This window comes from Macrobrachium rosenbergii, chromosome 20, assembly GCF_040412425.1.
Source record: "Macrobrachium rosenbergii isolate ZJJX-2024 chromosome 20, ASM4041242v1, whole genome shotgun sequence".
Lineage (NCBI taxonomy): Eukaryota > Metazoa > Arthropoda > Malacostraca > Decapoda > Palaemonidae > Macrobrachium > Macrobrachium rosenbergii.
In genome coordinates, this window is record NC_089760.1 from 44,317,501 (window position 1) to 44,342,791 (window position 25,291).

The 25,291-nt window shown below is 36.0% G+C and overlaps 1 protein-coding gene and 1 long non-coding RNA gene across 3 annotated transcripts in view; one reads left to right on the forward strand and one right to left on the reverse strand.

The window, feature by feature from the left end:
* Nucleotides 1–329, forward strand: part of LOC136849324 (uncharacterized) — a 216,026-nt gene extending 215,697 nt beyond the window's left edge. For both annotated transcript variants that reach the window (XR_010856291.1, XR_010856290.1), the window contains one exon: nt 78–329. This is a non-coding gene — a long non-coding RNA (uncharacterized lncRNA). The remainder of the gene's footprint in view (nt 1–77) is intronic.
* Nucleotides 1–25,291, reverse strand: part of LOC136849322 (WAS/WASL-interacting protein family member 1-like) — a 512,887-nt gene that overhangs the window by 183,910 nt on the left and 303,686 nt on the right. The window lies entirely within an intron of this gene.

Genomic DNA, 25,291 nt, shown 5'->3' on the forward strand with positions numbered 1-25,291 from the left:
TATTTACCTCATTTTTCCCCTCTCCAGTTTCCAGTTCATTATCATTCATATGATCCTCGTTTTTAATATCATTTCAGCAAAGGGAGAACACATTTTTAAACGCTCGCTCCATCGCTCTCCAAGAGACCGAAAGGACCAGTGATCTGTTTGGTAAGTTTTTATCAAACTCTTCTTTTGTGATTCATTTGCCCGAGTAATTTCCTCTTTTCTGCTTCTTTGTCGGACATCGTTCGACATTATGATTCATGATATGAAATTATGATGTTGTTTACATTCGATATGAGGGTGGATTGTAAACAAAGAGGGTGGTTGCCATGGAAACTTCTCGATGGTAGTCAGCTAGGTTGTTATCTTTGGTTTGTATGTTTTTGTTTGTGTGTGTGTATATATATACAGATTATATATACATATATATATATGTATATATGTATATATTTATGTATATATATATATATATATATATATATATATATATATATATATATATATATATATATAATTATATATGTATATATATATATATATATATATATTTATACTATATATTTATATATATATATATATATATATATATATATATATATATATATATATATATATATGTGTGTGTGTGTGTGTGTGTGTGTGTGTGTGTGTGTGTGTGTGTACATTTATATACACACATTCAGTTGATCTGCTTCTACTAAGACAAGTATAATTGAAATGAATCGATGTATGTCATTAATCTTGAGGAGAATTATAAATTACGAAATAAATATAAGGAACTCGAATACGTCCCAAATATTTTTTTCCTAATTCAAAAGAGGGATTCAGGTCAAAATAAATATTCCATCTACAAGCCACGGCATAGTATCTGGTCCGCTAGTATGGTCGCTAGTGTCGTGACATGTCTCTGATGTCGCGAGTTCGCGCTTCCCCCAGGGCTATGAAAAATCGCTGGCTCTGTATCATGATCAGTTACTGCCGCAGTGTGGGGTCTGCTGCGGTGGGAGGTTGAAACGAAAACTCTTTGGCAGCTTAAAGAATTTCAAGTCAGTGGCCCCTTTGGTGTGCTTGTTCCTTGTGAATAGGTTTCATCTACTGAAATAATAATAATAATAATAATAATAATAATAATAATAATAATAATAATAATAATAATAATAATAATAATAATAATAATCAACCGTCATTGTAGATAACGACAGCTGTATAATGTTTCAGGGAAAAAAATAAGAAAATGGTAGTATAGTATATTAGATTTTTTTTTATTTTTTGGAGCCTGGAAGTAGGAGGAAGACCTGATGAGGAAATTATAACTTTGGTGCAGCTCCAACTTCGGAATGGGAAATTATCAACGCCCCAGCGACACCCTCCCCCCTCTCCCCACCCGTTTCTGAACCCTTGCTCCGATCCACACCCCTTATTTTCACGCCTTACCCCCCGCCTCCTTCTTTCTCCCCCTCCCCAAAGCGTCTTACGAAAGGCTGGCAGTCCTTCTCGTGTCCTCGACCTTGCTGTGATCCACACCCTTTATTTTCGCGCCTCAACTCCCCCTCCCCCTCCTCCTCCCCTTCCTCTCCCCTTCCCCTTCCCAAAACGTCCTACGAAAGGCTAACAGTCCTTCGTGTTCTCAACCCTTGCTCCAAGGTCTAAAGGAAAGGGCCCACTGCCCTTATTTTCACTTCTAGCCCCCTCACCCTTCCCCTTTCCATCCCCTACCCCTCCCCTTCTTCCCCTCCTCAAAACGTCCTACGAAAGACTGACGGTCCTCCTCCTCCGTGTCCTGAAAACGGAGTTCGCGTCGACCTTCGTTGGTCGAAGTTATACTCTTTCAATGATGTCTTTCTTGTTGAGACGCTTTAGGTACCCTGGATCAAACGAAATGCCAGTATTATTATTATTATTATTATTATTATTATTATTATTATTATTATTATTATTATTATTATTATTATTATTATTACTGCTCTTCGTGCCCGTTGAAACGTTTTCCGTACCATAGATCTTACGGCAATTAAGAATTATTATTATTATTATTATTATTATTATTATTATTATTATTATTATTATTGTTAAAGTTCGCGCGCGTTGAACCGTTTTCAGTGTGTTAATATGAAATGAAAAGTCAGAATTATTATTATTATTATATTATTATTATTATTATTATTATTATTATTATTATTATTATTATTTATTATTATTATTCTAGGTCTTCTTCGCTATTCCCTCTCACAAAGGTGTCATCTATATACCTGTAGTATTGAGGAAGGCAGGGGATCTTACTGAGGACTCTCTCCCCTACGACTCTCATGTAGAAATTGGCAAATAGGACCCCTAAAGGGGATCCCATTATTATTATCGTTCCGTTATTCTGCCATGCAACCCGTTCTTCCCTTCTCCATCTTTTTATGGACAGCGGATAAATATCCCTCCCATTATTCAAATAATAGAAGTCACAACAAAAAAGAGAAAATACGACAAGAGATGATCTGCGCGATCGATGGCCGGAGAAAGGGAGGAGACTCTTGCGAGTGTTCCAAAGAGCCGGATGATATATGGCATGAAATTTCCATGAAATAAGAACCGCGGACAAGAACACCATTGATTCAGTTGGTTCCGTTGCGTTTTGCTGAGGGGTTTTGGGGAAATATTGACTCAGTGGACATGATAGGTTCTTTTACAATCTTTTTTATTAGAGTTCTCCTTGTATTTTATAATTAACTAACTGACCGGCCCGGCGATGCCTGGGAAAACTCTGAATGACAGCTGATAAATTCTCTCTCTCTCTCTCTCTCTCTCTCTCTCTCTCTCTCTCTCTCTCTCTCTCTCTCTCTCTCTCTCTGTGTGTGTGTGTGTGTGTGTGTGTGTATTAAGCCATCAAGATATATAATACGTTAAGGAAAGACGATAAAAAATTATATAATACATTAAAAATTATTTAATACATTAAATTTTATCATTTATATAATACATTAATTATATAATTCATTAAATCATATTATTTATATAATACACTAAATTATATAATACATTAAATTATATAATATATTAAAAAAGTATATAATGCCTTAAAGAAATACTGGTTAAAAAAAATCAAGACATACTTACGCATAAAAAAAATGATCATATAACCGGAAATTGACGGTAATCCCTGGCATAAACAATCATTAACCTGTTACCAGGTATATTCACTTACCTGTCGGAATTATCCATCCAAGCGAGCAGCAGGAAAGAGAAAAAAGAAAAACAGGTTAGTTCCGAGAAATTTACTTTTTTATGACATTAAATTTCATTTGTTACAGCAGATTATTAATTGTCACTGATGTTTTCTTAGATATGTCGAAATGTAAAAGGTTGGGAAATGATAAAGAAACTTAGATGTACATACACATTTATATGTATGTATGTATAATGCATATATAAATAATATATACATGTATATATATGTATCTATATATATACATTATATATATGTATATATAAATATATTTGTATATATGTATATATATGTATGTATGTATATGTATATATATATATATATATATATATATATATATATATATATATATATATATTATAATATAAACACGTAACTCCTCTATTGACTGGTATCTTAAACAACACAAATATTACAAATAAAATTACATATTGTCCTAGCTAATATACATCAATCACAAAAAATATACACTTACGATAATAATAATAATAATAATAATAATAATAATAATAATAATAATAATAATAATAATAATAATAATAATAATAATAGTAATAATAATAATGGCTCTCAGTGACATTAGCACAACTCACCCTTAAATTTTACGAGCAAAAGCGACTTTATTACTTATTTCCAAAAAGAATAAAGCAAATTCTTATAATGCTGTAAGATATATTTATAAGTCTGTATGTTATCTTACTTACAGAAGGAATAATGGGTTAAGAATGGAACGTGAAAATGGGGTTTTCGTGACGGACACTACTTCCTGGAGCTTAGAACCATCTCTCTCTCTCTCTCTCTCTCTCTCTCTCTCTCTCTCTCTCTCTCTCTCTCTCTCTCTCTCTCTCTCTCTCTCTCTCTCTCTCTCGTAAAGAGACAGTTGATGTTAGGTCCAAAATGTCAGTCCTTTGGATTGGTTGTCGAAATATATTTAGAATATATTAGCTTGTGGGTAAGTGTGTGTGTGTGTGTGTATGCATCTATCTATCTATCTATCTATCTATCTATCTATCTATCTATCTATCTATCTATATATATATATATATATATATATATATATATATATATATATATATATATATATATATATATATATATATATAAACACATATACATATGTATATATATATATCATATATATGCCAAATTGCAGCCTTCAAGCCTCAGTAGTTTTTATTTTATTTAAGGTTAAAGTTAGCCATAATCGTGTGTCTGGCAACGATTTAGACCAGGCCACCACCGGGCCGTGGTTAAAGTTTCATGGGCCGCTGCTCATGCAGCATTATATCGAGACCGCCGAAAGATAGATCTATTTTCGGTGGCCTTGATTATACGCTGTACAGAAAACTCGATTGGCCGAAGAAACTTCGGCGCATTTTTTACTTTTTTTTTTTTTTTTTACGGATGAATTATCGGTTCGGTAAACCTCTTTTCCCGTCTCTAAGGATTACGCGTTGGCGGTGAATAAAGGGAGAGTTGCTTTAGGATCCTTGGGAGAGCAATAACTTCGCCGGGAATCCAGAATCAGATGGGAATCGCTACTTGTTTTCGTCGGAGACGGAATATGTAGGGGGGGGAAGCGTGTGATGGCCGCTGGTTCGGTTGGTAAGGTTTGGTTGTTAGAGAGGTGGGGGGAGAGGTTGGAATGGTGGGAATGTCTTTGTGTGGGAGGTTGGAATGGTTGGAATGTCCTTGCTTGGGAAGTTGGAATGGTGGGAATGTCGTTCAATGGGACGTTGGAATGTGGGAATGTCATTGTATGGGAGGTTGGAGTGGTGGGATTGTATTTCTGGGGGAAGTTGGAGTAGTGGGAATGTCGTTGGTTGGGCGGGTTGGAGTGCTGGGAAAGTAATTGTGTAGAAGGTTGGAATCCTGGGAATTTCGTTGGGTGGGAGAATGGAATGTGGGAATGTGTTATGTGGGAGGTTCGAATGGTTGGGACATCGTCGTGTTGGAGGTTGGAATGCGGGAATATCATAATATAGGAGGTTGGAATGTGGGGATGTTTATTATATGGGAGGTTGGAATGGTAGGAATATTGTGTTGGTGGTTGGCATGGTGGCATTGTCTTTATGTGGGAGGTTGGAATGGTGGGAATGTCGTTGGGTGGAAGGTTGGAATGCTGGGAAAGTAATTGTGTGGGAGGGTGGAATGGTTGGAATGTTATGTGGAAGGTGGGAATGTCGTTGCGTGGGTGGTTGGAATAGGGGAATGTGTCTGTGTAGAAGGTTGGAATGGTGGGAATTTCGTTGGGAGGAAGGTTGGAATGTGGGAATGTTGTTACGTGGACTGGCGCGGTTGTGAATGTACAAGATTATCAGATAAAAAGCAAAATTGGACAGCACGTTTCCTCTCATCTCTCTTACTCGATTTTGGAAACGGGGGCTAAACCCCCTCCCCCCTAGCCCCTTCCTCAGGCCTTCTCCCCCCCTCCCCCACCTAAAAATGAAGGAAGACTATGAAGGAGTGATGGGATTCCGAAGGAGTTTGAGGACGTAGAAAAGAAAGCAGAATAGGTTTGGAATACATTAAAAACTTCCCCAATATTTTCATATCTGAACCCATGCCCCAGGATAAATGAGACTTTGCCCCCAAATCCTTTTACAAATATCTTTTCTGAACTCGGGAAAGAAATCATACTCCCCTAGGTCATTTACATAAAAGATGTTTCTCTCTCTCTCTCTCTCTCTCTCTCTCTCTCTCTCTCTCTCTCTCTCTCTCTCTCTCTCTCTCTCCTTTGTGAGGAACTAAGGAGAGACCGGAAATTAATGTATTCTTTTTATCAACAGAATCGTACTCCCTATGTACTTAAAAGATACTCTCTCTCTCTCTCTCTCTCTCTCTCTCTCTCTCTCTCTCTCTCTCTCTCTCTCTCTCTCTCTCTCTTTGTGAGGAACTAAGGAGATACTCTGGAAATTAATGTATTCTTTTTATCAACAAAATCATACTCCCCATGTACATAAAAGATATTCTCTCTCTCTCTCTCTCTCTCTCTCTCTCTCTCTCTCTCTCTCTCTCTCTCTCTCTCTCTCTCTCTCTCTTTCCTTTGTGAGGAACTAAGGGGAGAGACTAGAAATTAGTGTATTCTTCTTATCAACAAAATCATACTCCCTATGTACATGAAAGATATTCTCTCTCTCTCTCTCTCTCTCTCTCTCTCTCTCTCTCTCTCTCTCTCTCTCTCTCTCTCTCTCTCTCTCTCTCTCTCTTTTGTGAGGAACTAAGGAGTCTTTGGAAAATAATATATTCTTCTTATCAACAAAATCATATTCCCAATGTACTTAAAAGATATTTCTCTCTCTCTCTCTCTCTCTCTCTCTCTCTCTCTCTCTCTCTCTCTCTCTCTCTCTCTCTCTCTCTCTCCTCTCAGGAATTAAAAAGTCTTTGGAAAATAATATATTCGTATCAACAAAATCATACTCCCTTAGGTCACTTACACAAAAGATGCTCTCTCTCTCTCTCTCTCTCTCTCTCTCTCTCTCTCTCTCTCTCTCTCTCTCTCATGTGAAGACGTAAGGAAAGTCTTCGGGAATTAATATATTCTTCCTATTAACAAAATGAAAACATAGAGAATAGTATCCCCAACGGGGTTTCAGAATCAGTCCATAAAATACGAGATGTCAAATTTATTTTTTAATCCAGTGACTTTGGACTTGTTCGCTGGCTGTAATGAATTCGTGGATATATTTAACTTTAGGTCCCATGGGGTTTAATTATAGACTGGGTCTAATGGCTGACTGTCCTCTCTCTCTCTCTCTCTCTCTCTCTCTCTCTCTCTCCAAGTAGGAAATTCCGGGTTGCTGCTGAGACTAGAAGGAAGAGGAAATACTGCGTTTCGTTCAGTAACTGCAATATTTTATTTCTAACATCGAATTTGCTTCAGAATTCCATCGGTTAGTGCAGAGGCGTTTCCCCATTTCCCGCTTTATATACTTTTTCATCATTTCATTATTTTATTCCCATCCCAAATTCCTTCAACCCTGCCGTTTTGAAATACCAGTAAACGCCTTCCGAAGGAGTGACGGCCGAGATCGGCCCATTGAATATTATATTTAGTTTTAATTGGCTGCCAATTGTCCGCTGGAAGTGGGCTGTCAAGATTTTCTGAAATATTCTTGTGTGAGTGGCAGACTTGCTCTTATATAATGCAGTTTAGTTGGATCTACTTTCAGTCCATTATACTGGGCTTGGATTATGAATTACACCCTAGCATTACAATGATTAGAAAGGACTTGGCTTAAGGAGTAAAGTATAACTGTACAATTGTTCAGTAGAATCTTGTTCCGATAAAGTAGAGAAAGATTGGTATATTTGCAACTGTGAGAAAGTATTAACAGTGGAAAACATCACGGTTTTTGTTATTTTCTTGAAAAGAAGGAGGTTGATTTTCAGCTTTCGCTGAGAGAGATGTTAGGATTCTGATCACACACGCGAGGCAGAATGCTAACTTGTGATGCAAGCCGTAATTGCAGATGTGTATTTTAATGGTGTATGTTAGAGAAAATATTGGTGTTTATATATATATATATATATATATGTGTGTATATATATATATATATATATATATATATATATATATATATATATATATATATATATATATATATATATATATATATATATATATATATATATATATATATATATATCTCACATCAAAAACCTCAAAATTATTGATCGGCATCTCTTACATATCAGTATCATTAATATACTTCTACATCCACTCGTTGTTTCTGGTACACCCATTTTGTAGTTACACAACTCCTGCCTCTGTGAACGTTAAGCCTTTCAAGTCTTCCTAACTGCCTTCCTCCTAAGATTTTTTATTCATTTATAAAGCTCAGCTAGTATTGCATCATTTCTTATGCTTTCAACAACACCAAAGGTGATTCAAAGGTCCTTGGTCAGTCTTGTCGCTTGTGTAATCCATTGGCTACATTGTTGTGTCATTGTTTCTCACCCTGTTAACCATTTTGACCTGATATTCACTTTCCAAACACTTCATCTTGACAAATAGCGATCTGTTTCTTCCACTGATTCAACAATGTGTCTAACCCCATTAACCATTTTGACCTGATATTCATTTCCCAAACAGTTCGTCTTGACGAGTATCAATCTATCTCACTGATTCAGCAATACATCTGTTAAACAATTTTGACCTGTTATTCATTTCCCAAACACTTCATCTTGACAAGTCGCCACCTATTTCTTTCACTGATTTAAAAATATGTCTAACTCTGTTAAACAATCTTGACCTGATATTCATTTCTCAAACCGTTCATCTTGACGAGTGTCGAGCTATTTCTTTCATTGACTCAACATCCAGCCAAACCTCTTATGTGAAAGAAGCCTTTCTCCGACTGTTCCGTCCTCCATTCCTCTTCTTCTCCATAAATAATGCAGAGGTCTTGATGCCTTCTTGGCCTCACTTAGTCTGTGGTCAGAATCTTCCCCTCATTTATATTTCCTGTAACATTTGCTCGCCAGTTCGTGGGTGCGGCGATCACTTTTATTCTTCTGACGGCTCTCAGTCTTCCTGTTATTTCTTTTTATTTGTGGGGTCTGGTGATGTCTCTCGTGCTTTTTATTCTCTTTCTGTTTTGTCTTTTTTTATTTTTGTCTTATTTAAGTTCGACTTTGTTTATAAAAGCACAGGAAACCCGTTATATAAGCTACACACTGATGTAAAGAATGATATTAGACACATAGAGATGTTTCTATGTAAACTGAACGCCAAAACAAACAGCTGTCATATTCAGGAATATGGCTTTTGGATGTGTCCGTATTATTATTCTTATTATTATTATGGCCTGTACTGTTTTCGAGCATATTGTGAATGAATTTATGGAATATATATATATATATATATATATATATATATATATATATATATATATATATATATATATATATATATATGTATATATATATATATTTATATATATATATATTTATATATATATATATATATATATATATATATATATATATATATATATATATATATATATATATATATATATATATATATATATATATATATATATATATATATATATATATATATATATATATATATATATATATATATATATATATATATATATATATATATATATATATATATATTTTTTTTTCAGACCGAATGTATACAACATTCCATTTACGAGTTATAAAATTATTTAAGCTCGTAGACAGTACAAATTTTTTTTGATCTTCAGGCAATATATTAAGATTATGAAACCATGTGGGAAGGCCATTCATTGACAGAGCATCACCAGAGATTCATTGCACGTCTCTGGAAGACCTTTGAAACTATTAAAGTGATTCGTATTGGGCAGATTAATGCTGTGTAATAAGACTCTAATGGGAGGCGATACGGGTATTATAAGGCGAGACTCTCTCTCTCTCTCTCTCTCTCTCTCTCTCTCTCTCTCTCTCTCTCTCTCTCTCTCTCTCTCTCTAATCCTTATTACATCCCTTCCCCAAACGCTAATCCTGGGTAAATGAGAGCAATCGACGATCTAATCTGGACACTAATAGTTGCTCTAATCGCCGCGCGTCCGTTTGAGTCGAGGGAATGCCGGTCTCTCTCTCTCTCTCTCTCTCTCTCTCTCTCTCTCTCTCTCTCTCTCTCTCTTCTAAATATAATAAAAATAATGATTTCTGTACTTGAAAAATTTAGATCTTAAAATCTTTCTTTATGGGGAGTCTGCAACTCTCTCTCTCTCTCTCTCTCTCTCTCTCTCTCTCTCTCTCTCTCTCTCTCTCTCTCTCTCTCTCTCCTAACCATAATAAGAATAAGAAAATTTATATTTAAAAATTCGATCTAAAATTAAAATTCTCAGTTTTTGGGGTCTGCAACAATTCTCTCTCTCTCTCTCTCTCTCTCTCTCTCTCTCTCTCTCTCTCTCTCTCTCTCTCTCTCTCTCTCTCTCTCTCTAACCATAATAAGAATAAGAAAATTTATATTTAAAAATTCGATCTAAAATTAAAATTCTCAGTTATTGGATTCAGCAACAATTCTCTCTCTCTCTCTCTCTCTCTCTCTCTCTCTCTCTCTCTCTCTCTCTCTCTCTCTCTCTCTCTCTCTCTCTCAGTATGAAATTGTAGAAATTAAGAGGGTCTGTTCTTGAAGCCAAGGGCACATTGAAAGATTGGTTCCAACTCCCCAGCTCCTCCCATATTAAAAGGCAGTCTATTTCTACTAAGCGGAGGACGGGATCTTTGTCCCCCGAAGGGAACTAACGGCGAAGCTGAGAGGTGTTCGTCAGTATTTGTGTTCTGTGCCCTTTGAAACCGGTACATTGGAAGCGACACGTTTTCAGGACTGACTCTCTCTCTCTCTCTCTCTCTCTCTCTCTCTCTCTCTCTCTCTCTCTCTCTCTCTCTCTCATAAAGATTTTTAAATGTAAAAATTCGATACAAAAATCTTATTGTTATGGGGCCTGCTATCTCTCTTTCTCTCTCTCAATGATTTTTATATTAAAAAATTCTATATAAAAATCCCACTGGTATGTGGCCTGCAATACCCCCTCTCTCTCTCTCTCTCTCTCTCTCTCTCTCTCTCTCTCTCTCTCTCTCTCTCTCTCTCTCTCTCTCTCACAGCGAAGTTCTCGCCGAGGAAAGGCAAACCAAGGCGATCATTTATTCGTTCATTTCTGCCATCCCCAAACCGTATCCTCGCCCGATCATTTTACCCATTCCCAACTGGAGTCTCTCGAGAGAATCCCTGTTCGGAGATCATTGTGGGTTTTTTTTTTTGTGGAGAATATCCTCTGCTTTCACAAGAATACACGTATACAATATGGCTTCTTGGCCAGAATGCTGGGTCGCTTGTTTATCTGGAAGGGTAATGTTGTGTCCCTTACGTCTTCTTTTTTTATTTTTGTCATGTGGCATAAACAGTGGTAGGACTGGATACGAATGTATTATTATTATTATTATTATTATTATTATTATTATTATTATTATTATTATTATTATTATATAGGTCTTAGACCCTCGTTCCAACTTGTAGTGGTGAATTTTATTGCTGCATCAGCTGCATTTAATTTAAATAGAAAGATAGAGAAAACTCTTTTGTAAGTTGAATGCAGCTGATGCAGCAGTAACATTCAACACTACAGATTATTATTATTATTATTATTATTATTATTATTATTATTATTATTATTATTATTATTATTATTATTATTATTATTATTATTATCAGCCCTCTTCGTATGGAGAAGCCCTCAGAGGCCATTAACTTGAAATTCAAGCTTCCAAAGAATATGGTGTTCACTAAAGGAACTGTAGGGAATATATACTTATATATTTCGTGGGTAATTGTGATTTTCATTTATTTTATTAATATTTTCTTGTAGGTATCTTTAAATGACATATAAAACTGGTTTTCTGTTATACTTATATAACAAATTCCCATTTAATTTCTCAATATTTTGCGAATTTCTTATGAAATTAATTCCATTGATTAATTTCTCTCTCTCTCTCTCTCTCTCTCTCTCTCTCTCTCTCTCTCTCTCTCTCTCTCTCTCTCTCTCTCCTTGTATTGAATGTGAAAAGTTGATAAAAACAGACACTTTTCTGAGTTATTTTAAAATAAAGTTCAGAGTGCAAAGTAGAAATGATTCATCTCTCTCTCTCTCTCTCTCTCTCTCTCTCTCTCTCTCTCTCTCTCTCTCTCTCTCTCTCTCTCTCTCTCTCTCTGGTCTTGTCTTGAATGTGAAAAGTTGAAAAAAAAAAACTCACACTTTTCTGAATTTTTTAAAATAAAGTTCAGAGCGAGAAAGTAGAAATGATTCATATCTCTCTCTCTCTCTCTCTCTCTCTCTCTCTCTCTCTCTCTCTCTCTCTCTCTCTCTCTCTCTCTCTCTCTCTCTCTCTCTCTCTCTCTGTCTATCCTTGTATTGAATGTGAAAAGTTGACACAAAAAAAAACGGACATTTTTCCGAGTTTTTTTGTCGGATGGGCGTGAGGCGGAGGAGGAAAAGCACAAGAGAAAGGGGTAAACTTATTTTGCCTGGAGGGTGCAGTTTGGAAACTGGAAAAAGAATGTGTGTGTGTGTGTGTGTGTGTGTGTGTATTTGTGTCTGTGTCCTGGAGTGGATACAATGGAGGCAAGACTTATTCAAGTCCTTTCTCTCTCTCTCTCTCTCTCTCTCTCTCTCTCTCTCTCTCTCTCTCTCTCTCTCTCTCTCTCTCTGTGCCTGCTGCTACTGCAGTTTATGTATGTCTGAGAATTAAGTTTTGTATTTTTCTGGAGCTCACTGGTTATTGTACTTGACTTCTTTGTAGGCAGGGAGACAGACAGACACGCGAAGCCTAATGTTGCTTATTTATAAACTTTTTTCAGTTTTTCTGTCCTTTAATTTCATATTTTCTTCACAAGCAGAAGACGACAGCAATGTATCAGTAACTCTTTATTATTGGTGGTAACCCATTTCAACAGAGGTCAAGTTTGTGGACGCGCAGAATTTGGCGAATTTAAATGCTGTGATGATCAGGGGATGATAAACCTAGCATGTCAACAAACTGTGATGATTAGGGGATGATAAACCTAGCATGTTAACAAACTGTTATGATTAGGGGATGATAAACCCAGCATGTTAACAAACTGTGATGATTAGGGGATGATAAATCTAGCATGTTAAAAATCTCATCACAGTGTCTTTAAGTACGAAAGTCCCGCTGAATTCTATGTAGGTTAGGACATATTATCACCAGACGGCCCGATTATCAAAGTACGCAGTGCATTGTAGGCATTATTAAAGGTTCTTTGCAGCGTTCCTTCGTCCCTAGCTGAAACCCGTTTATTACTTTAACTGTACCTCCGTTCATATTCTCTTTCTTCCATCTTGCTATCCACCCTCTCCTAACGCTTATTTCATAGTGCAGCTGCGAGGTTGTCCTCCTGTTACACCTTTCAAACCTACCCGCTCTCCATTTCCTTTCCAGCGTTGAATGATTTCATAGGTCCCAGTGCTTCGCCCTTGGCCAAAAATCTATATTCCATTCCAAAGTATCAAAGTGAGGCGACCTTCTCTTGTAACTAAATGGGTCTCAGAGTGATAGTAAGAGAGTATTGTAGAGTATACAACTTCTGAGTCGTATCGAATATACAGTAGATGAACTGTGTGAATGGACAGCTTCCCCAGCAAGACCAGCCGGCCATTATGAAAAATGGACGCCCGCCTAGGCTTGGAATAATATACTAACTATACGGTGACATTTCCAAGGCGAAGTCGTCAGAAATATTTAGGAGACTGAGTCGAATTTCCAGCTCTGGACTCGTTTTCTGGTCCTCAAATAAATTATAGTTTCTGGAGAGATAAAATGAAGTTGAGAATGAGCAAGAAATAAGGATGTTTGTGGAGATCAAGGTCCTTATTATATTGTATTATTAGTGTTTGGAACGATACGCTGGTCCGAATGTGATCAGTGTTTGACAGAATAATAATATGAGGGAAGATCTGTACAGTGATTAGTTAGTGTCGTGTGTTGTTATTACTATACAATTATTTTGTTGAATAAAATGGCTGCATTTTGCGAATTGATTTTATACTGAGTTTTCTCAATTGTTCTAATAAGTCGCTTTTCCTGCATATCAATATTAGTCAATAATTGTCCAATTTTCATATTTCGATGGATGAAACACCGTATTTCTTACAGCAGAAATTGTTTATTTTAAAGCATTACAGCAGGTTACTGAAACCTGGGATGTTCATCCGTAGACTTTCCTAATGGTATTTTCGGTGGTATTTCTTTTTCTGACGTCTATCTGGTTCTTTAAGAAAACTCAGTATAAAATCAGTTCGCAAAATGCAGCCATTTTATTCAACAAAACTTGCTTCAAAGAGGGTCTTCTACCTTCGTATTATTATTATTATTATTATTATTATTATTATTATTATTATTATTATTATTATTATTATTATTATTATTATTATTATTATTATTATTATTATTATTCAGAAGATGAACCCTATTCATATGGAAGAGGCCCACAGTGGCCACTGTCTTGAAATTCAAGCCTCCAAATAATATGGTGTTCATTTGATAGAAGTAACAGACGATAATAGGAAATACAGAATTATTATTATAAACAACAATTGATAATTTAGAGATGGATTCCCATACAGGAGTAAAGCCCTTTGCAGAGTGATTTGGTGGTTACCCTAACTTATGATATTATGATATAACTAATAAATAAATCATATTATGATATAACTAATAAATATAAACGTGTAATGATATATGTAAATAAAAATTGCTACGGATTGGAACGTTTGGTTGGTGAAGTCAACAAATTTTTGTTTTGATATATAAATGTTCGTATGTAGTTACTCGTCTCTGATGAATTTTAAGTTCTTCAAGATATATAGCTTCTTATGTAAGTGAAGAATCTATTTTTCTTTATAAATATTACAAACATTTAGGTAATTAAATGAAATATTGTGGAACGTATTAAGACTGAAAAATGGAAGTCTTAAATGTTCATTTATATAGTTAATTGTCTCTGGTGAATATTATCTTTGTCAAGATACGAGTATATAGCTTTAAATTTAAAAAGAAACATCTACTTCACTTAATTAATATTATAAATATTTAGATAATTATATGAAGAGCCTGGAGCGTATTGGGACTGAAAAATCTATTTTTAGGTTTCTGTAAAAGAAAACTATTTTTCCGGCTTTGTCTGTCCGTCCGAACTTTATTCTGTCCGCCCTCAGATCTTAAAAACTACTGAGGCTAGAGGGATGCCAATTGGTGTGTTGATCATCCACCCTCCAATCATCAGACATACCAGATTGCAGCCATCTAGCCTCAGCCGTTTTTATTTTATTTAAGGTTGAAGTTAGCCATAATCGCGCTTTTGGCAGCGATGTACGATAAGCACCGTTGGTCCGTTGGGTCACAGCTCATACAGCATTATACCGAGACCACCGAAAGATAGATCTATTTTCGGTGGCCTTGATTATACGCTGTAGCAGCTGTGCAGAAAACTCGATTGCGCTGAAGAAATTTCGGCGCATTTTGTACTTGTTTATTAATATGAACATTTAGATAACTGAATACAAAAACGTGCAAGGTATCAAGACTGAAGAATGAGAGCCTTCGTTCACCGAACCTTCACATTTTCCGAAGCGAACTTATTACGGAATGAAATATTCAGCACTGATTAATTAAGGCCTGAAGTTCTTGGGCTGTACACTCCTCCTCCGCCTCCTGTACGTTCCTCCTAACTCAAGTATATGTTCCCCTTTAATATTTTTTTATATAAACAAGGCTTATGGCGACGACTTCTTGAACCGCCCTTTTTAAAGAAAATATATACCTGACGTAAGCAATTTTCCCACCCGCCCTCAGCTCTTCCCCATCATAGTTTCCCCTCGTTTATTTTCTCTCTCTCTCTCTCTCTCTCTCTCTCTCTCTCTCTCTCTCTCTCTCTCTATATATATATATATATATATATATATATATATATATATATATATATATATATATATATATATATATATATATATATATATATCTTTCTCTTTTCAGTCTTCTTATACCTTCTTTTCTTCCTCTTCCTCTCCTATTGTTTCTTCTTCCTCTTCCCCTCTTTTTTGCTTCTTCTTTTTTCTTCTTAATTCCTTCCCCCTTCTTCCCCACGTCTCTTCCTCCTCTTTTTTGCTTCCTCCTCATCTCCTTCTTCCTCATCTCCTTCTTCTTCTTCCTCTTTTTTGCTTCCTCATTTCCTTCCTCTTCTACTCGTTCCTCTTCTTCTCCTCCTCCTCCCTCTTCTTCTTCTTCTTCTTCTTCTTCTCCTTCTTCTTCTTCTTCCCAGAGTCCAATGACTGCCGTCGGGGGGGCCGGAGGAAGGAACATTTCCGTAGTTAGCTTTTGTGACTTCTATCTTCGCAGAAATTTGAGGTATATTGAAAAAGTTTGGGCCTCGGGAAAGTCACTCACCTTAGCCATCTCGTGCGTTCAGTCATTCAGTCTCTCGGAGTTTCTTCCCCCCCTTTTGTCTTGTTTCTTTTTTTATTCCTGTCAGTTCACAAATTCTTTCTTTTACTTTTTTGAGATGGGGTGGGGAGAAGGGGAAGGATGTAGGGGTTTGGGGGTAGGGAAGAGTGTGTATATGTTGTGTATGTGTTTGTTTCTATTTTGATTCGGTCTTTATATATTTTTTTTTTTTACTTGTCAGTTCACATATTCTTTCCTTTACAGTTCACATATTCTTTCCTTTACTTTTTTTGAGAGGTGGGGTGAGGGAGAGAAGTGGGAGGGGGTTGGGGAACGGTGGCGGGGGAGGGGGCGTGTTACCTTTGTTCTGACAATTTTTTTGTTGTGTATTTCTGTATGTGTTTGTTTCTCTTTCTTTTTTTTTATTTTTTTGTTTTTAGATTTTTGTCAGTTCACAGATTCTTCCTTTTAGTTATTTTTTTTACTGAGGGGAAAGGGTGGGGGCGTTTTCATCTTTGTCCTGACAGTTTTTTTTATATGTGTATGTTTCTCTTTTGACGCGTCTTTATATTTTCGTTTGGGAAAATTTATAGATAACAATTCCTCCACTTTTGCCCTTGTCCTTGTCTTGTCCTTGTCCTAGTTTCCGTTGTTACGTCTCCTTGTCCTTGCCCTTGACCTTATCTGTGTCCTTATTGCTGTTGTTACTTCTTGTTTTTTCTTTACGTATCTATTTTTTTTTTCTTTTGCGACTTGTCTTCTCCCTAAAACTTTCCAGCGTTTTTGTTCCGTTTTTTCGTTCGATCGTAAATTTCCCCGACGCGAAATAAACAAAGGTCATATCTGCCTCGCTTCGTAAGATTTATCAAGCGGCATTTTTGTTTCCTTCGCCTCTCCCCCTTTTTTATGCATTTTCCTTTGAAACGTGTCTTTTTTTTTTTTAGCGTTCATCTTCCTCGGTTTGTCTTTTTTTTCTTCATCTTTCCCTCGTCGTTTTCTTCACTTGTCGTTTTCTTCATTCTTCTCCCTATTTTTGTCGTTTCCTATGTCTTTCTTCATTTGTATTTTTCTTCATCTTTCTTATTTTTCGTTTTCTTCGTGTTCCTCCCTTTGTCGTTTTTTTTAATCTTCCACTCTTTGTCGTTTTTTCCACCTCCCTTTGTCGTTTTCCGCATCTCTCTCCCTTTGTCGTTTTTCTCCATCTTCCTCCCGTTGTCGTTTTCCTCATCTCCTTCCCTTTGTCGTCTTCTCCTTATTTCGTCCCTTTGTCATTTTCCTCATCTTCCCTTCGTCGTCTTCTCCTTACTTCGTCCCTTTGTCGTTTTCCTCATCTCCTTCCCTTTGTCCCTTTGTCTTCTCCTTACTTCCCTTTGTCTTCTCTCCTCATCTCCTTCCCTTTGTCGTCTTCTCCTTACTTCGTCCCTTTGTCGTTCTCCTCATCTCCTTCCCTTTGTCGTCTTCTCCTTACTTCGTCCCTTTGTCGTTCTCCTCATCTCCTTCCCTTTGTCGTCTTCTCCTTACTTCGCCCCTTTGTCGATTTCCTCATCTCCTTCCCTTTGTCGTCCTCTCCTTACTTCGTCCCTTTGTCGTTTTCCTAATCCCCTTCCATCTTTCCCTTTGTCGTCTTCTCCTTCGTCCTTTGTCGCCCCTAAGTCGTTTTCCAGGCTCCCATTTGGTCTTCTCCTTACTTCGCCCCTTTGATAGATTGGTTTCGTTTGTTGGCACTGGCTTCCCTCTTTCGCCATATAAGGTCCCAGAAAACACAAAGATAAGACATTTGGTTTAATTTTCGCCGACTCTTGGATGCTGGAGGAGGAGGAAAGGAGGAGGAGAGGAGGAGGAGGAGGAGGAGGCTGGAGGAGGAGGAGGAGGAGGAGGAGGAGGAGGAGGAGGAGGAGGAGGAGGGAAGGAAGGCTGAGAATGCGAAGATGAAAGCTGTATTGATGGGAGAATGTGAAAATGTTTTGAGATGGGGTGTTGTAATGGGGAGGAGGAGGAGGAGGAGGAGGAGGAATATTGCCGGATTGGAGGTTGTATGGAGGAAAAAATGTTTTTAATTTTTTTTTTTTTGTGCACAGGAGAGAGATTTTTCACAGCAAAACAACCATGAAAAATGGCCACTAATAGGAAAACTTTTCAGGCATGGGGAATAATGATTGGGATTATATAACAGATGAGGTGGACGAGACAGGCAGGTGGTAAACAAGACTTAGTGAATAGGAAAGAAAAGTAAAAGAGGAAGGTGGTATGCAAGAAAAAACGAATGGCATACATTAAATAAGACGAAGATAAATTATTTTATAAACAGAAGAGACGCGAGACTGAAAAAGTTTATGAAATGTAAATGAAAAAGTGACAGACAGGTCATGAAAGGATTAAGAGATGAAGTGGTTAGAACTCCAAAGGTTTGCGTAGACGTCACCTGTTAGAAATCGCAAGACCTGTGGATTTATAAGATAATATACAAAAGCTGGCAAGATGCCCAAATGTAAAGGAAAGAAACTATCACAAGCTGAAATTGAAAGGCACACAAGAAAGTAGAAATCAATTGAGGCAGTGGTTTTTAAGCTTTCTCAATGTATGCACCCAATTCAAATCAGCAGTCAGTTCTCGTACCCCCTGAATTGCTGAGATAAAGAAAAAAAAGCTAAAATACAAAGTTGATACGATGTGTATTAATAATAATAAAAATTGTTATAATAATAATAATAATTATTATTATCATTATTATTAATTATTTATTTTTATTTTTATTTTATTTTATTTTTACTATTTTGCTGAAAAAATAACATGCGTATAAAAAATATATCTTGTTTTAATTGTTCATAATGATCCTCGCACCCAGTAGGAACCGGCTTTGCACCTCCTGGGGGGCGTGCGAGCACCCCTGGTTAAAAACCACTCTGTTAGGGTAATAACAGGTAACATTATGCGAAGAAACTGGAGGAAAGAGAACCAGTTCGCAAAATCAGAATCGAAAGTCAAGATTTCCAATAACAATAATAATTAAGTCAATTTTTGTTTTAGCTGCGAGAATAAGAGGTAGTTGATCACGACTTGAAAACTGTTGCGTAGCTTTTTTCATATATTTAGAAACCATCAGATAAAACCAACGATATCAAGTAATGAATCAATTTGTATTCAGGCTAAGCTGCCATGAAATTAGACTCCTGTTATTAGCTTTGGGTGGAGACTTCCACACGTGTTATATATATATATATATATATCATTTTTTACCATATATATATATATATATATATATATATATATATATATATATATATATATATATATATATATATATATAATTTATTATTATATATATATATATATATATATATATATATATATATATATATATATATATATATATATATAATATCTGATAAATATATATATATGATATGTTTTTATATAAGATATCTGATAAAAGTCCTGAATGTTTTTTGAAGATATCGAGAGATTAAGAGGTCATTCCGGTTATTACATACACACACACACACACACACGCACACACACACACTGTTTGCCTGAGGAGAGAGACGGTTTGGTCTCTGAAATATAGCCTTTATTTTCCATATTTTGGCGTTTCTGTGGGTTCCCTTTATATATATATACATATGTATATATTATGTATATATATGTATATATATATATAATATATATATATATATATATATATATATATATATATATATATATATATATATATATATATATATATATATATATATGTGTGTGTGTGTGTGTGTGTGTGTGTGTGTGTGTTTGTGTATGTATGTATGTATATGCAATAACCGCAGTGACCTCTTAATCTCGATATCTTCACAAAACATTCAGGACTCTCTTACAATAAGCTTGAGAAGTGAAGAGTATTATGACAATTTACCTAATTAACATCAATACTGATATCATGTTTCCTCTCGTTCTCTACGCCCGAATAGGCATTCTTATTGCGTGTTTAGATAGAGGGAAAAAGAACTCTCTCACACACACACACAGAGAGAGAGAGAGAGAGAGAGAGAGAGAGAGAGAGAGAGAGACGTCCTTGCGTTTACCTTGTGTCGAAATCATCAGTCCCAGTCCACTGGTTTTTCTACCCGAATGAATCCAAAAAGATCTTACTGGGAAGTCTTTAGATGTCAAGAGAAGAGAGGGGAGGAGAGTGAGAGAGGGGAGGAGGAGAGAGAGAGAGAGAAAGAGGGGAAGGGAAACAGACGGGGCAGGGAGGGAGAGAAGAGAGGGGGTACTGAAAGAAAAACCTCCCTTTTTTCCTATACCTACAAGGTCCGTCCTTTCTTCCTTGCTACAAGAAGATAACATGAAAAGAAAACCTCCCGTTTTCTTCGTATTCTCTCTCTCTCTCTCTCTCTCTCTCTCTCTCTCTCTCTCTCTCTCTCTCTCTCTCTCTCTCTCTCTCTCTTTTCTTTCCCCCTTTTATTCTCCTTTTATTAATTTTTTTCTGTGCACTCCAAGAATAATGAACCAAGAAATGTTCCTTCTTCACTCATTCCTGGGTCCCAAATCTGCCGTTGCACATAACAAAAGTTATAAGTTCTTTCCTCTCTCTCTCTCCCTCCCCCTCTCTCTCTCTCTCTCTCTCTCTCTCTCTCTCTCTCTCTCTCTCTCTCTCTCTCTCTCTCTCTCTCTCAATGCTTATTCCTTACTCTCTCTCTCTCTCAATGCTTATTCCTTACCCTCTCTCTCTCTCTCTCTCTCTCTCTCTCTCTCTCTCTCTCTCTCTCTCTCTCTCTCTCTCTCCTCAATGTTTTTTCTCTCTCCCCAATCTCTCTCTCTCTCTCTCTCTCTCTCTCTCTCTCTCTCTCTCTCTCTCTCTCTCTCTCTCTCCGTTTCAAAGAGGATTACTTAACGAAATTAGGTTTAGGTCAGGAAACTGCCCGTAAGCGTAAATAATTTGGAAACTTCGAGACGCTTTTATTTTCACCTAAGAGGAAATTTTATCTTTATGCTTTTTTTACTTTTTTCGTTTTCTTCCGTTCTTATTCCTCTGCTGCTCATAAAGTAGTTGTTTTGTGTCCGAATGTGGTTAAAAGAGAACTTTTTGGAAGGTGCTCCTTTTGTTTTAGTTTTGCTCCGTCCTGGGTAAACACGGGAAGTGTTGGTGAGACCTTTGGAAATGTAGAAGAGGGATGTTTGCGTGTGTGTGTGTTTGTTTTCATGTTTGTATGTATGTGTATATATCTATCTATCTATCTATATATATATATATATATATATATATATATATATATATATATATATATATATATATATATATATATATATATTCTCACTTATACACTTTTATGTTTTATAGTCATCAATAAGGTTGTTTTTTTATAGTCAGTATCAGTATTAAGCCACAAATACCATTTGGCAAGATATTAATCCAAAGAGAAATTATATTGGATAGGTGTACCTGCCCCTGTCAGGATTCGAACCTGTACATTTGGTTTAGATACGTGATTACTTACATATATATATATATATATATATATATATATATATATATATATATATATATATATAATATATATATATATATTTATATATATATATATATATATATATATATATATATATATATGACTCCTGTCTCTTGAAGAAGTAATGCAAAAATAATATTAAAAATTCTATTAAGACTCTTTATCAGGTGAGAGAGAGAGAGAGAGAGAGAGAGAGAGAAAGTAATAATGAAATCATCTCAATTATCAGAACTTTCTCCCTTCCACGCAAAGGTGAGGATCATTTGACATTGATTGAACAGGTCGAGAAGAGCGCATTAGCGGTGTCTTCTCTCTCTTTCTCTCTCTCTCTCGCACGTCAAACGAAAAGTAGTTTGTTTGAAATCTAATGGAAATATAATGAGCTGAAGAGATGAATCTCTCTCTCTCTCTCTCTCTCTCTCTCTCTCTCTCTCTCTCATAGCCATAAAAAAATAATGACTTTTACGTTTAGAAGTTCGATCTGAGGACATTACCTTTTTAGGGGGTCTGCAACTCTCTCTCTCTCTCTCTCTCTCTCTCTCTCTCTCTCTCTCTCTCTCTCTCTCTCTCTCTCTCTCTCTCTCCTGAGAAAGAGTCTTATTAGAATCTTTATATAATGACTTTTGTATTTAAAAATTCGATTTGAAAATCTTACTTTTTTGGGGAGGGCCTGCACTCTCTCTCTCTCTCTCCTAACCATAATATAATCTCTCTCTCTCTCTCTCTCTCTCTCTCTCTCTCTCCTAACCATAATATGATGTCTTTTGTATTTAAAATCCGATCTAAAAATATAACATTTTTGGGGGGACATGCAACGCTCTCTCTCTCTCTCTCTCTCTCTCTCTCTCTCTCTCTCTCTCTCTCTCTCTCTCTCTCTCTCTCTCTCATTTTCTGCTCCTTCTTTTACCCTTCATCCCAAGACTTCTTCTTCTTCTTCTTCTTCTTCTTCTTGAAGAAAAGTTGGCCGAAAGACCAAAATTAAATTCCGTGTCAGTGTAAAGTTCCGAGACTCAATTATCAAACATAATTATAGAATTCTATGAAGTGATTAAGGACATGATATTTTTAGGATGACTTATCTCCTGAGGTGTGTGTGTGTGTGTGTGTGTGTGTGTGTATAGTCCCCATTCTGGTATTTCAGTTATTCTGTGTCTTTGTCTTTAGCTGTGTATATCTTTCTTTATGTGTATTTATGGCTGTATGTGCGTATTTTGCGTATTTTCTTTACTTGTTTTCTTTTTTTGACAAGGGTTAAACTTGATTCTAGATGTTGACAAATGGTAGTGAGCATTCCATTGCACGCTTTAATTTTTGTATGAATTAAAAGTAAAAAACTCTTATTTCAAACTTTGATAAATAGTCTTAGCCAGTTTTATCCTTATTAGATTTAGAATAATAAAATTAAGCCTCTTGCTTTTATTGAAACCAAGTCTGCCGTTGTAAGTTTAATCTTGTTTGGTTGTAATACGTTCCTATTTAAATTACTATGTATTTCATATTCTTTTCCTTCTATCTTACTTTCCTCAATCCTCTCCTAACAGTTGTTTCATAGTGCAACTGCGAGGTTTTCCTCCTGTTACACCTTTCAAACCTCTTTACTCTCAGTTTCCGTTTTCAGCGCTGAATGATCTCGTAGGTCCCAGCGCTTGGCTTTTGGCCTAAAATTTGTATTCCATTCCATTCCTATGAATCTTTCAAATATCGACTTTTCGTAATTTCAGAAATAAATACAAAGAGCTTTCCTGTTGATTGGATTCACAATTAGGCTCCCTAGTCATTGTTTATTTTTTTTTTCATCGTTTTATTATCTGATTCGAGTCGAGTGTTTTAGGAACTTGGTAAACAATGACGATTTTCAATTCGAACTTCTTGATTGCTAACTTTCGGATATGGGCTGCCGTATCGTTTCCCTTATATATGTATATATATTATATATTTTCACGCCAAAGTTTTGTAAGTGATTTGATTTTATTTCCCACCTTCTCGGTGCTCCCAGAGCCTGAAAAGTTATATAATATTTTCTGAGGTATTATTTCACACCTGAAAAGTATACCTCTTATGAGAGATTTTATTTTTATTTTTTTTGATTTTGGGGTCATCAGCTGTTATGTAATTCAGTTGGACTTCATATGTAATGCTTATTGTGGTGGTGACAATTATTGTTTGAGTTACAGAAATAAATTCAGTGCATTACTGACATTTCACTACAAAGCATTTTTGTAATGACTCTCTCTCTCTCTCTCTCTCTCTCTCTCTCTCTCTCTCTCTCTCTCTCTCTCTCTCTCTCTCTCTCTCTCTCTCTTCAGAGATCATATTTGTAACGATTCTTTCTCTCTCTTCACTGGAGAGTATTTTTGTAATGACACTCTCTCTCTTCTCAGAGTATAATCATCAATTTTCATATCTGAAGTAATGACGAGGCGGGATGTGGGGTTGAGGGGAGAAATCCCCCCCCCCCATCATCCACTGAGGTGAGAATCATTACGAGCTTCCATCCAAGAAGGTAAATGATGACTGCTGGTTACTTTTGATCCCCGCAAAAGGTCTCTCTCTCTCTCTCTCTCTCTCTCTCTCTCTCTCTCTCGTCAGACTTCACAAAATCAAACTTCGGAAGTTAGCACTCTTTCTTTTTCTCAGGTCGCCTCCTTTTTTCCTTCTTCTTCTTCTTCTTCTTCTTCTTCTTCTTCTTCTTCTTCTTCTTCTTCTTCTTTCTTCTTCTTCAAACTTCAGAAGTTGAGTCTCCTTTTTCTTCTTCTTCTTCTTCTTCTTCTTCTTCTTCTTCTTCTTCAAACTTCAGAAGTGAGTCTCCTTTTTCTCATGCTTCTTCTTCTTCTTCTTCTTCTTCTTCTTCTTCTTCTTCTTCTTCTTCTTCTTCTTCTTCTTCTTCCTCTTCAAACTTCAGAAGTTAAGTCTCCTTTTTCTCCTGCTTCATCTTCTTCTTCTTTTCTTCTTCTTCTCCTTCTCCGTCTCCTTCTTCTTCTCCTTCTTCTTCTCCATCTCCTCCTCCTTCTTCGTCTTCCTCATCTTCTTCTCCTCTTTCTCCCTCTTCTTCCTTTTGTGGAGGTGAATTCTTCATATGCTTTATTAAAACTTCGGAAATAGACTGATTTCCTCAGAATCTCGGACAATACCCCCTAACAATTCGAAATGAAAAAGTATGAAAAAGTTTTATTTTTTCTCTCTGTGGCCCGTTGATTCAGCCTTTTGGTGTCGGGGGTAAAGGGGGGAGGGGGGGGGTTTAGGTGAAATGTGAATGATTCTATCAGTTATTCCAGGTCTTTTATTTTCATTGTCTTTTTATTTTCTTTTTTATTATTTATTTTTTATTATCTTTATTTGTGTCAGATTCTTTTCTTTTTAAGGGTCTTGCTGTTTTTTCTGTTTTTTTCTTTCTTTTTGCTGTAGTTGTTAAATTTGTTTTAAATCTAGTCAGTGTTTAATAATAATAATAATAATAACAATAACAATAATAATAAAAACATAGGTAACAGACGCTCCTTCAAGCGCGTAGTATTGAAGGCGATAGCTGCGTCAGCTACATTCAGTTTATGTAGTTTTCTCTATCTTTCGAAAGATAGAAAAAACTATAAATTGAATGCAGCTGATGAAGCTGTCACATTCCATTATAATGATAATAATAATAATA